We start from the raw sequence: 13,834 nt of genomic DNA on the forward strand, positions 1-13,834 counted from the left end.
CTATAATTTGTGGTAAATTTTAAACCATAATTATTATTATTTAAACCATTAGTGAATATCTCAAGTGCTTCAAAACTCCCACCCCAAATTATAAACAAATCATCTATATATCGGCCATAGTATACCAGATCCGCCCCGAGTCCGCCTCCCCACACATGTTCCTCCTCGAAGGTACCCATATATAGGTTGGCGAAACTCGGAGCGAATCTGGCCCCCATGGCCGCACCCCGTGTCTGTAAATAATATTGTGCATCAAACATAAAATAATTATGTGATAAAATAAATTCAATAGCCTCCAATACAAAGATACGCAAAGGGTCCGAGATATTTCCTTGTCTTAAATAACTTTCCACTGCCCTAATACCTTTATCGTGCGGAATATTGGAGTAGAGTGACTCCACGTCACATGTTACCAGATAAAGACCTTTTTTCCACTTGATTTTATTTATGATGTTCAAAAAATGTTGTGTATCTTTTATATGTGACCTCAGACCCTCTACGTATCCCTGCAAATGGTGATCAACAAAAAAAGATAAATTATTCGTGAGTGATCCCACCCCCGAAATAATAGGTCGCCCCGGTGGATTAACAAGTGTCTTATGAATTTTAGGTAAATAATAAAATGTTGCTGTGACCGGATGTGTACAAAAAAGAAAATTAAACGTTTCCTTGGATATAGAGCCATCCTCCAGAGCCGTGTCCAATAACTCAATATATTGTTTCTGAAAAATAGTGGTAGGATTGCAATCCAACTTACGATAGAAATTCGTATCCTTCAATTGTCTGTAACATTCCATCATATATCCCTCTGTTTCTAGGATCACAACCCCACCACCTTTATCAGCTGGCTTTATTGTTATCCCACTATCATCCTGTAAAGACCTTATTGCTTTTCTTTCTCCCAAGCTAAGGTTATCTTGATATTTTATATCATGTGATTTCTCGCATATTTGTCTAAAACTCGCGAGAGTTGCCTTATAAAAGCTTTCTATGTATGGGCCTTTGCAGGCCAAGGGATAAAAATCTGATTTCTTTTTAAAGGGCTTAGCCCCAATATCGAAAATAGGTATCTCTACATCTACATCTTTTTCACTTGTATCCCCCTCTTGTTCCAGACTTATCAATATATCTCTTATCTCTTCATCTCCTTTATCTAAAATGATTGGTAATTCCTCACTTTTATTCTTTTTTATTTCTTTAAGTGCAAAGTATCTTTTTCTGCTAAGTGTGCGTACATAACGGTTAAGGTCTACAAACAATTGAAATAGATTGGGTTTAGCCACCGGCGCATAATTTAAACCTTTTTCCAATATGCTTATTTCCTCATTTGTCAGTACCCGTTTAGACAAATTATAGATACCTTTCCCTGATCCACCCTTTAGTACTTTCTGCGCGGTGTTTTCCACCTGTTTTCTTCTACCCCCCCTACATCCCCTGTATCTGAATTTCTTGTTCTTTTTTTCTGATATTGGGTTGTCTGCCAAGTGCTGTGTTCCTGATGCCTGTCTAAAAAAACTTTTTCAGATGGTGTGTGATCACATTCATCTTCTGTTTCTGAAGGTTTATTCCCTCTATTAATTTCTTCTCTGGGCATTTCCAACAACTGGTATCTATTTTTATGAAAAAACTGGGGTTTCTTATTTGGCAGCTGTTTCCAATTATTTATCGCCCTCTCTTTATAGCCTCCTTCCTGATAATAATGGTTACCTTGCTTTCTATATGGTTGCCTACCTCTGCCCTTTTCAAATGGCGTTTGATTAAATTCCCTTCTCTCATATGTGTAACTTTTGTTGTAACTACGAGATGCCCCGTTTTTGTAGTCATTTATATCCCGCCCCATCTTATGTTCTTTTCTGTCTATCAATGATTGCTCAAAATCTAACAATTTCTTGTTTACCTTCATATCCCTTTCTTTAAATTCACTCATCTTCTCATATTCCTTCAATGCAATATGTATTTTATCAATTTCTATTTGTAACTCTTTTACTCGCTGTTCCCTGTACCTAATTAGTAACTGCATAAGATTTTTAGAGCAGTTATCCAGGGTGGTATTCCACTCATCTGAAAAAACTTTATCCTCTTTAAAAGTAGATTCCTTTAATATTCTTAATCCCCTAGGGATTATATTACCATCTAAATACTTTTGTAGGGATATCTGGTCCCACCAGTGTTTTGTCTCAGCCATACACAGGTTTTCCAATTTATTAAAACACCCATGCATTTCTGCTATCTCACTCCTCTCTTGTCCTATATTCGTATTGGTTTTACCTTTTAAGTATAAATCCCTCCTTTCCAACCTATTCGCAATACATGTTAATTGTGTCATTTTTCTCTCTAAAGCGATACCAATGTGAACTTAATATTTATCGTATAACTCCAATTTCCACAATCAATCAAAGCTGCCTGGTTAACCAAACCAACAAAAGAATTACAAAAACACAATACCTGGCGCTGTGATTGATTACAGATGGATGCAGCGATCCCAAAAGGGTTTTTGGTTTTAACCCTTAATGCAAAAGACTATAAAAACAAAAAGGCTGGGACTGCGCAAATCAATCTGATGTGGATATTTATTTTTACATAAAATTACTTTCTACACATATACATATACATACTTGATACCGGCCAGCATCACATAAAAAACTACTACATAAAATATAATTAGTATAATACTAAAAAAAATTATATATTTCCACTCCAAATCAAGTGGCTAATATAATCTCCGTTCATACACTTTTCTCTAACGTCCTAGTGGATGCTGGGACTCCGTCAGGACCATGGGGAATAGCGGGCTCCGCAGGAGACAGGGCACATCTAAATAAAGCTTTTAGGATCACATGGTGCGTACTGGCTCCTCCCCCTATGACCCTCCTCCAAGCCTCAGTTAGGTTTTTGTGCCCGTCCGAGAAGGGTGCAATCTAGGTGGCTCTCCTAAAGAGCTGCTTAGACAAAGTTTTTTTTTAGGTTTAAATCTCAGTGAATCCTGCTGGCAACAGGATCACTGCATCGAGGGACTTAGGGGAGAGATTTCCAACTCACCTGCGTGCAGGATGGATTGGAGTCTTAGGCTACTGGACACTTAGCTCCAGAGGGAGTCGGAACACAGGTCATCCTGGTGTTCGTCCCGGAGCCGCGCCGCCGACCCCCCTTACAGACGCTGAAGATCGGAGGTCCGGAAAGCAGGCGGCAGAAGACTCCTCAGTCTTCATGAAGGTAGCGCACAGCACTGCAGCTGTGCGCCATTGTTGCTACACGTCTCACTGATTCAGTCACGGAGGGTGCAGGGCGCTGCTGGGGGCGCCCTGGGCAGCAATATAAAATACCTTTAGTGGCGAAAAATACATCACATATAGCCATTAAGGCTATATGTATGTATTTAACCCAGGCCAGTTTTCTTAAAACCCGGGAGAAAAGCCCGCCGAAAAAGGGGCGGAGCTTATTCTCCTCAGCACCCAGCGCCATTTTCCTGCTCAGCTCCGCTGGTGAGGAAGGCTCCCAGGATTCTCCCCTGCACTGCACTACAGAAACAGGGTAACAAAGAGAAGGGGGGCATAATTTGGCGATATTGATATATTAAAAGCGCCTATATCAAAAACAACACCTTCTAGGGTTGTTTATATACATTTATAGCGCTTTTGGTGTGTGCTGGCAAACTCTCCCTCTGTCTCCCCAAAGGGCTAAGAGGGTCCTGTCTTCGATTAGAGCATTCCCTGTGTGGCTGCTGTGTGTCGGTACGTGTGTGTCGACATGTATGAGGACGATGTTGGTGTGGAGGCAGAGCAATTGCCGGTAATGGTGATGTCACCCCCTAGGGAGTCGACACCGGAATGGATGGCTTTAGTTATGGAATTACGTGATAATGTTAGCACATTACAAAAGTCAGTTGACGAAATGAGACGGCCGGAAAACCAGTTAGTACCGGCTCAGGCGTCTCAGACACCGTCAGGGGCTGTAAAACGTCCCTTACCTCAGTCAGTCGACACGGGTACCGACACAGATGAATCTAGTGTCGACGGTGAAGAAACAAACGTATTTTCCAATAGGGCCACACGTTATATGATCACGGCAATGAAGGAGGCTTTGCAGATCTCTGATACTGCTGGTACCTCAAAAAGGGGTATTATGTGGGGGGTGAAAAAACTACCTGTAGCTTTTCCAGAATCAGAGGAATTGAATGACGTGTGTGATGAAGCGTGGGTTAACCCAGATAGAAAACTGCTAATTTCCAAGAAGTTATTGGCATTATACCCTTTCCCACCAGAGGTTAGGGCGCGCTGGGAAACACCCCCTAGGGTGGATAAGGCGCTCACACGTTTATCAAAGCAAGTGGCGTTGCCGTCTCCTGATACGGCCGCCCTCAAGGATCCAGCAGATAGGAGGCTGGAAACTACACTGAAGAGTATATACACACATACTGGTGTTATACTGCGACCGGCAATAGCCTCAGCCTGGATGTGCAGTGCTGGGGTAGTGTGGTTGGATTCCCTGACTGAAAATATTGATACCCTGGATAGGGACAGTATTTTATTGACTCTAGAGCAATTAAAGGATGCGTTTCTTTATATGCGAGATGCTCAGAGGGATATTTGTACTCTAGCATCAAGGGTAAGCGCGATGTCCATATCTGCCAGAAGAAGTTTATGGACGCGACAGTGGTCAGGTGATGCGGATTCCAAAAGGCATATGGAAGTATTGCCATATAAAGGAGAGGAATTATTTGGGGTCGGTCTTTCGGACCTGGTGGCCACGGCAACTGCCGGCAAATCCACCTTTTTACCTCAGACCCCCTCCCAACAGAAAAAGACACCGTCTTTTCAGCCGCAGTCCTTTCGCTCCTATAAAAACAAGCGACCAAAAGGACAGTCTTATCTGCCGCGAAGCAGAGGAAAGGGTAAGAGAGGGCAGCAAGCAGCCCCTGCCCAGGACCAGAAGCCCGCCCCGGGTTCTACAAAGCCATCAGCATGACGCTGGGGCTCTACAAGCGGACTCAGGAGCGGTGGGGGGTCGACTCAAGATTTTCAGCAATCAGTGGGCTCGCTCACAAGTGGACCCGTGGATCCTGCAGATAATATCTCAGGGTTACATGTTGGAGTTCGAAAGGTCTCCCCCTCGCCGGTTCCTAAAGTCTGCTTTACCAACGTCTCCCTCAGAAAGGACGTCGGTATTGGAAGCCATTCACAAGCTGTATTCTCAGCAGGTGATAGTCAAGGTACCCCTCCTACAACAGGGAAAGGGGTATTATTCCACACTATTTGTGGTACCGAAGCCAGACGGTTCGGTAAGACCTATTCTAAACCTGAAATCCTTGAACCTGTACATACAAAAATTCAAGTTCAAGATGGAGTCACTCAGAGCAGTGATAGCGAATCTGGAGGAAGGGGACTTCATGGTGTCCCTGGACATAAAAGATGCTTATCTGCATGTCCCAATTTACCCCTCACACCAAGGGTATCTCAGGTTCGTGATACAAGACTGTCATTATCAGTTTCAAACGCTGCCGTTTGGTTTGTCCACGGCTCCTCGGGTCTTTACCAAGGTAATGACCGAAATGATGGTTCTTCTACGAAGAAAAGGCGTATTAATTATCCCTTACTTGGACGATCTCCTGATAAGGGCAAAGTCCAGAGAACAGCTGGAAGTCGGTGTAGCACTAACCCAGGTAGTGCTTCAGCAACACGGGTGGATTCTGAATCTTCCAAAATCTCAATTGACCCCGACAACACGTCTGCTGTTCCTGGGAATGATTCTGGACACGGTTCAGAAAAAGGTGTTTCTCCCGGAGGAGAAAGCAAGGGAGTTATCCGAACTTGTCAGGAACCTCCTAAAACCAGGAACTGTGTCAGTACATCAATGCACAAGAGTCCTGGGAAAGATGGTGGCTTCTTACGAAGCAATTCCATTTGGCAGATTCCATGCACGAACATTTCAGTGGGATCTGCTGGACAAATGGTCCGGATCGCATCTGCACATGCATCAGCGGATAACACTGTCACCAAGAACAAGGTTGTCTCTCCTGTGGTGGTTGCAGAGTGCCCATCTGTTAGAGGGCCGCAGATTCGGCATACAGGACTGGGTCCTGGTGACTACGGATGCCAGCCTACGAGGCTGGGGAGCAGTCACACAGGGAAGGAACTTCCAGGGCGTGTGGTCAAACCTGGAGACGTCCCTTCACATAAATATACTGGAGCTAAGAGCGATCTACAATGCTCTAAGCCTGGCAAAACCGCTGCTTCAGGGTCAGCCGGTGTTGATCCAGTCGGACAACATCACGGCAGTCGCCCACGTAAACCGACAAGGCGGCACGAGAAGCAGAAGAGCAATGACAGAAGCGGCAAGGATTCTGCGCTGGGCGGAAAATCATGTCATAGCACTGTCAGCAGTGTTCATCCCGGGAGTGGACAACTGGGAAGCAGATTTCCTCAGCAGACACGACCTTCACCCGGGAGAGTGGGGACTCCATCCAGAAGTCTTCCACATGATTGTGAACCGTTGGGAAAAACCAAAGGTGGACATGATGGCGTCTCGCCTCAACAAAAAATTGGACAGATATTGCGCCAGGTCAAGAGACCCTCAGGCAATAGCTGTGGACGCTCTGGTAACACCGTGGGTGTACCAGTCAGTGTATGTGTTCCCTCCTCTGCCTCTCATACCAAAGGTACTGAGAATTATACGGAAAAGGGGAGTAAGAACAATACTAGTGGCTCTGGACTGGCCAAGAAGAACTTGGTATCCGGAACTTCAAGAGATGCTCACGGAGGATCCGTGGCCTCTACCTCTAAGAAGGGATCTGCTTCAGCAGGGACCTTGTATGTTCCAAGACTTACCGCGTCTGCGTTTGACGGCATGGCGGTTGAACGCCGGATTCTAAAAGAAAAGGGCATTCCAGAGGAAGTTATTCCTACCTTGATGAAGGCTAGGAAGGAAGTGACTGTACAACATTATCACCGCATTTGGCGAAAATATGTTGCGTGGTGTGAGGCCAAAAAGGCCCCAACGGAAGAATTTCAATTGGGTCGATTCTTACATTTCCTGCAAGCAGGATTGTCTATGGGCCTAAAATTAGGGTCCATTAAAGTTCAAATTTCGGCCTTATCAATCTTCTTCCAGAAGGAATTGGCGTCAGTTCCTGAAGTACAAACTTTTGTCAAAGGTGTACTACATATACAACCCCCAATGGTGCCTCCAGTGGCACCGTGGGATTTGAACGTAGTTTTGAATTTTCTCAAATCTCATTGGTTTGAGCCTCTAAAATCGGTAGATTTAAAATACCTTACATGGAAGGTAACCATGTTATTGGCCCTGGCTTCAGCCAGGAGAGTTTCAGAGTTGGCGGCTTTATCGTACAAAAGCCCATATCTGATTTTCCATTCGGACAGGGCAGAACTGCGGACACGTCCTCATTTTCTCCCTAAGGTGGTTTTGGCTTTTCACTTGAACCAGCCTATTGTGGTGCCTGCGGCTACTAGCGACTTGGAGGACTCCAAGTTACTGGACGTTGTCAGAGCATTAAAAATATATATTTCAAGGACAGCTGAAGTCAGAAAATCTGACTCGTTGTTTATATTGTATGCACCCAACAAGATGGGTGCTCCTGCGTCTAAACAGACGATTGCACGTTGGATCTGTAGCACAATCCAATTTGCACATTCTGTGGCAGGCCTGCCACAGCCTAAATCTGTAAAGGCCCACTCCACAAGGAAAGTGGGCTCATCTTGGGCGGCTGCCCGAGGGGTCTCGGCATTACAACTTTGCCGAGCAGCTACATGGTCAGGGGAGAACACGTTTGTAAAATTTTACAAATTTGATACTCTGGCTAAGGAGGACCTGGAGTTCTCTCATTCGGTGCTGCAGAGTCATCCGCACTCTCCCGCCCGTTTGGGAGCTTTGGTATAATCCCCATGGTCCTGACGGAGTCCCAGCATCCACTAGGACGTTAGAGAAAATAAGAATTTACTTACCGATAATTCTATTTCTCATAGTCCGTAGTGGATGCTGGGCGCCCATCCCAAGTGCGGATTGTCTGCAATGTTTGTACATAGTTATTGTTACAAAAATCGGGTTATTACTATTGTTGTGAGCCATCTTTTCAGAGGCTACTTCATTTGTTGTTATCATACTGTTAACTGGGTTCAGATCACAAGTTGTACGGTGTGATTGGTGTGGCTGGTATGAGTCTTACCCGGGATTCAAGATTCTTCCTTATTGTGTACGCTCGTCCGGGCACAGTACCTAACTGAGGCTTGGAGGAGGGTCATAGGGGGAGGAGCCAGTACGCACCATGTGATCCTAAAAGCTTTATTTAGATGTGCCCTGTCTCCTGCGGAGCCCGCTATTCCCCATGGTCCTGACGGAGTCCCAGCATCCACTACGGACTATGAGAAATAGAATTATCGGTAAGTAAATTCTTATTTTAAATGAGCTTCTTTAGAAACCTCTCCGACGATATTAGCAATATCACTAAGATAAATACAATCAGAATTTAAAATGTCCAGTATTCTTTGATTAATTTCATACCACCATGTGGAATTCTTTTTCCCTTAAGGTGTTAATATTTCATCCAAGTATACGTAATTTTAATTCCTTGGTCCCAGACGAAACTTTTTCACCCGCACTTGATTAATCACTTAGGCTTGCTTTGTGTAAAATAAGGCTTCTGCTGTTTAACTGTGCAGATCATGCGTGATTAAAGACCACCGGGGCGACCTATTATTTCGGGGGTGGGATCACTCACGAATAATTTATCTTTTTTTGTTGATCACCATTTGCAGGGATACGTAGAGGGTCTGAGGTCACATATAAAAGATACACAACATTTTTTGAACATCATAAATAAAATCAAGTGGAAAAAAGGTCTTTATCTGGTAACATGTGACGTGGAGTCACTCTACTCCAATATTCCGCACGATAAAGGTATTAGGGCAGTGGAAAGTTATTTAAGACAAGGAAATATCTCGGACCCTTTGCGTATCTTTGTATTGGAGGCTATTGAATTTATTTTATCACATAATTATTTTATGTTTGATGCACAATATTATTTACAGACACGGGGTGCGGCCATGGGGGCCAGATTCGCTCCGAGTTTCGCCAACCTATATATGGGTACCTTCGAGGAGGAACATGTGTGGGGAGGCGGACTCGGGGCGGATCTGGTATACTATGGCCGATATATAGATGATTTGTTTATAATTTGGGGTGGGAGTTTTGAAGCACTTGAGATATTCACTAATGGTTTAAATAATAATAATTATGGTTTAAAATTTACCACAAATTATAGCACCACAAGTATATGTTTCTTGGATATAGAGCTGTCAGTAGAGGATGATTGTTTAACTACAAAAACATACATCAAACCAGTTGACAATAATCGATATTTGGATTATAAGAGTTCACATAAACGCAGCTGGAAAGACAATATTCCTAGGGGTCAGCTGGTCAGGCTACGTCGAAACTGTAGCTCCCACTCTATGTTTCAGGTGCAGGCTAAGACACTCTTGGAGTCCTTTCAAGAACAAGGATACCCACAGGGTATTTTGGAAAAAGCATATCATGAGGTGGAATGTATGGAAAGAGAAACATTATTAAGACCTAAATATAATGATAAAAAGGTGAAGGATAATGGTAACAAAAGAAGTGAAACTTTTGTAACAAAATATAATAGCTGTGCGTACAAGATAAGTCAGGTAATTAAGAAAAATACACATATGTTACTCTTAGACGAAGTGTTGAAAACGCATATAGATCCAAGAGGTCATACCATTTTTAGAAAAGCAGATAATTTAAGAAAAAAATTGGTGCCAAGTCATTTCCAGAAAGAAAAAAGAAAAAAAGGGGTTGTAAATAATATATGGTTACCTATAAGACCGTTAGGATATCATAAATGTGGAAAAACGGAGTGCCATTCATGTAATAATCTACCAAGAAAAAGTATTACCTTTCAATCATTTATTTCTGGTGAGATTTTTCCTATTAAAGAGTTTATAAATTGCATGTCAACGTATATTATTTATCTCATTTCCTGTCAGTGTGGGAAACAATATGTGGGACGAACCACGAGAACTTTACACATCCGTTATATGGAACATCGGAGAAATATAATTAAAGGAGCAAGACATCCATTATCGAATCATATAATTAATTGCCAAAAAGCTAATTGGAAAAATATAACTATGATAGGAATAGAACAAATCAATTCCACCAATAGAGGGGGGGATCGATTCAGCAGACTTCGGAGACGCGAGGCCTACTGGATATATAGATTGGATACATTAGTACCATCGGGTCTTAATGATACGGTGGAACTGAATGGAATATAGATATGATAGTGTTGCATTAAATTGGGTATAGTTTTCGTGGTTTTCTCTTTTTGTATGTTTATAGAGAAAGAGACATATATGATGATTATAAAATGTGAAATATAAAAGAATTTTTCTTTCTTTGCTGTCCATTGGAAAAAGCAAATCCTTTAATATATATAGATAGTATTATCTGTTCCTGGATAAGAAAGGGTTGTTGGTTTAGAGGGGGGATAATGTGTAGTCTAAATTAGTATTGAGCGATACCAATGATAAGACTAAGATAAAAATATTTGTTAGAATATGTTTATTAATTCATTATGTACATTCTATGAATTGAATATATGCTCCAAGTATAGTAGATAATATAAGCAATAACACAGATTTTATATAGTATATACATGAACGATAATTGAGACCTGAAATGTAAAAAAGAAAGGCTGGTATATGTTGGAAGCCAAAATGGAAATGAGTCTTGATCCGCAGTAGTAATACGCATGCGCAATTGGTGCGGACAGGTATTTAAACCAGAAAAATGATGGTGAAAGTATTCGACACTGAGGAAGCCGCCGAGGTAACCAAAGGCGGAGAAACGCGTCTGTCGTCAGTATTCCCTATACAGGAATCAACAGTTGATTTATCAGCGGGCTGGCCGGCCACAGGCATAAGAAACCCCACTGCTGTCGGGGGAGGATACGCCGTAGAAAGAACCCGGAGGCTCCAGATAAGGCTATCAATAGCCGGGAGGGGTGGCGTTCAGGACATTATACAGGCAATGTATCACATCTTGAAAGAGTGAATGTTACAAAATTGCATTATAAAAGGTCTTTAATCACGCATGATCTGCACAGTTAAACAGCAGAAGCCTTATTTTACACAAAGCAAGCCTAAGTGATTAATCAAGTGCGGGTGAAAAAGTTTCGTCTGGGACCAAGGAATTAAAATTACATATACTTGGATGAAATATTAACACCTTAAGGGAAAAAGAATTCCACATGGTGGTATGAAATTAATCAAAGAATACTGGACATTTTAAATTCTGATTGTATTTATCTTAGTGATATTGCTAATATCGTCGGAGAGGTTTCTAAAGAAGCTCATTTAAAAGTGTATGAACGGAGATTATATTAGCCACTTGATTTGGAGTGGAAATATATCATTTTTTTTAGTATTATACTAATTATATTTTATGTAGTAGTTTTTTATGTGATGCTGGCCGGTATCAAGTATGTATATGTATATGTGTAGAAAGTAATTTTATGTAAAAATAAATATCCACATCAGATTGATTTGCGCAGTCCCAGCCTTTTTGTTTTTATAGTCTGATCGCAATTCAGTTGCGACCGCATCGATGTCCCTGCAATTTAAGGGTAGCCCCCTGCGTGCGCAGCCTAGTTGTGAAGGCAGGTGCACCGCTTTTTTTTTTATCGGGGCGGCTGCGTGTGACGTTACACAGCCATTCCGATAATGCTCTGGGCATGCCTGCGTTTTTCCTAAACTGCCCCCCCAACGCTGTGCCGCTGCTCACCCAATGCGCCTGCGGTTGTTAATCATTTTGCGGTTGCATCCTTCTCACCGGTCATGAGAATGTGAACGCAATGCATCTCCAACCTGTGCTGAATGAGGACAACTGTACACAAATACAAATTTGTGTGTGTGTGTTCCTCTAAAAAGTGCTTTTGCATTTTCCATTTTGTATTACTATTCAGATTTATTTAATTATAGTAAGCAAGACTAATGCTTAACATTAACTTGTTAATCTTATTTTCAGTTTCATCTGAATGTACTTTGTATGTACAGGTTGAGTATTCCATATCCAGATATTCTGAAATACTAAATATTCCGAAATACAGAATTTTTTGAGTGAGATAGTGAAACCTTTGTTTTCTGATGGCTCAATGTACACACACTTTGTTTAATACACAAAGTTATTAAAAATATTGTATTAAATGACCTTACGGCTGTGTGTATAAGGTGTATATGAAACATAAATGAATTGTGTGTTCGTACACAAACTTTGTTTAATGCACAAAATTATTAAAAATATTGGCTAAAATTACCTTCAGGCTGTGAGTATAAAGTGTATATGACACATAAATGTGGTTTGGTCGCATCGCATTGTGAATAAGGGGTATGGGTCGTTGGGTCGACACAACTTAGTCAGTATGGGTCATTAGGTCGACCACTATTGGTCGACAGGGCCACTAGGTCAACATGGTCATTAGGTCGACGTGTACTAGGTCGACAGGTCAAAAGGTCGACATGAATTTTTAAAGCTTTTTTTTTTTTGGTGTCGTTTTCTTCGGAAAGTGTCGGGGAACCCCAATTAGTGCACTATGTCCCCTTGCATGGCTCGCTTCGTTCGGCATGCTTCGGGCAAGGTGCCTCGCTCCACTACCGCTGCGCTCGGCACAGGTTACCGTTCCCAATTGTAGTCCACATGGATCATAAAGTATGAAAAAGTCCAAGAATTGGTAACATTTTTGAAAACCTCATGTCAACCCCTTGACCTGTCGACCTAGTGACCTTGTCGACCTAATGCATGTCGACCTATAGTGGTCGACCTAATGACCGTGTCCCGTTATTAATATTCCCCTTTATTATAGCACGTTCTAGATATTTAGTACAAGACAGGAAACTGAGTCCAGTTACATCTTACATGGGAGTAGGGGATTCTTGTGGGGGTACTCCTACTTCTACTCTGGGACAAGCAGTAGATAATGCACCTCCCAGAGGTATCGCTTTTATAGTCACTGTGCTGGCAATGCTGCAGCTGCAGGGAGCAGGGCTGGACTACAGACACCCACTGTCCACATGTTGTGGTTATTACTGCTAATACCGTATATACTCGAGTATAAGCCGACTTTTTCAGCACTTTTTTTTGTGCTGAAAAAGCCCCCTCGGCTTATACTCGAGTCAGTGCAGGTGTGTGGAGTGCAGGATACGGGAAGGAGTGGGGACACGGACGGCAGTCACTGCAGTGTGAAGGAGGGACACGGAAGGCACAGCGCGTGCCTCTCCTGTGTCCCTCCGGCGTCTCCGGCGGCAGCGGCAGGTCTATTAAAGGAAGTACCCGTTCGGGAGCTCTAATTGGCTCACGAACCGGCACTTCATTTAACAGACCCGCCGTGGCCGCCGGGGGAATATCTGGCACTATGAGGGCATATCTGGCACTGAGGCGGCATATCTGGCACTATGAGGGGGCATATCTGGCACTATGAGGGGGCATATCTGGCACTATGAGGGGGCATATCTGGCACTATGAGGGGGCATATCTGGCAGTGTGGGGGCATATCTGGCAGGGTGGGGGCATATCTGGCAGTGTGGGGGCATATCTGGCACTGAGGGCATATCTGGCACTGAGGGGGCATATCTGGCACTAAGGGGGCATATCTGGCAGTGTGAAGGGTATATCTGGCAGTGTGAGGGCATATCTGGCACTGTGGGGGCATATCTGGCAGTGTGAGGGCTGTGTACGGCTAGAGCTGCATTTCCCACCCTAGGCTTATACTCGAGTCAATAAGTTTTCCCGGGTTTTGGTG

General features: G+C 43.0%; 1 protein-coding gene across 5 annotated transcripts in view; it reads left to right on the plus strand.

Annotated features, from left to right (window-relative positions):
* The window catches only part of AGL (amylo-alpha-1, 6-glucosidase, 4-alpha-glucanotransferase), a 271,005-nt gene that overhangs the window by 113,245 nt on the left and 143,926 nt on the right, over nt 1–13,834 (plus strand). The window lies entirely within an intron of this gene.

The sequence above is a fragment of the Pseudophryne corroboree genome, chromosome 9, assembly GCF_028390025.1.
Source record: "Pseudophryne corroboree isolate aPseCor3 chromosome 9, aPseCor3.hap2, whole genome shotgun sequence".
NCBI lineage: Eukaryota > Metazoa > Chordata > Amphibia > Anura > Myobatrachidae > Pseudophryne > Pseudophryne corroboree.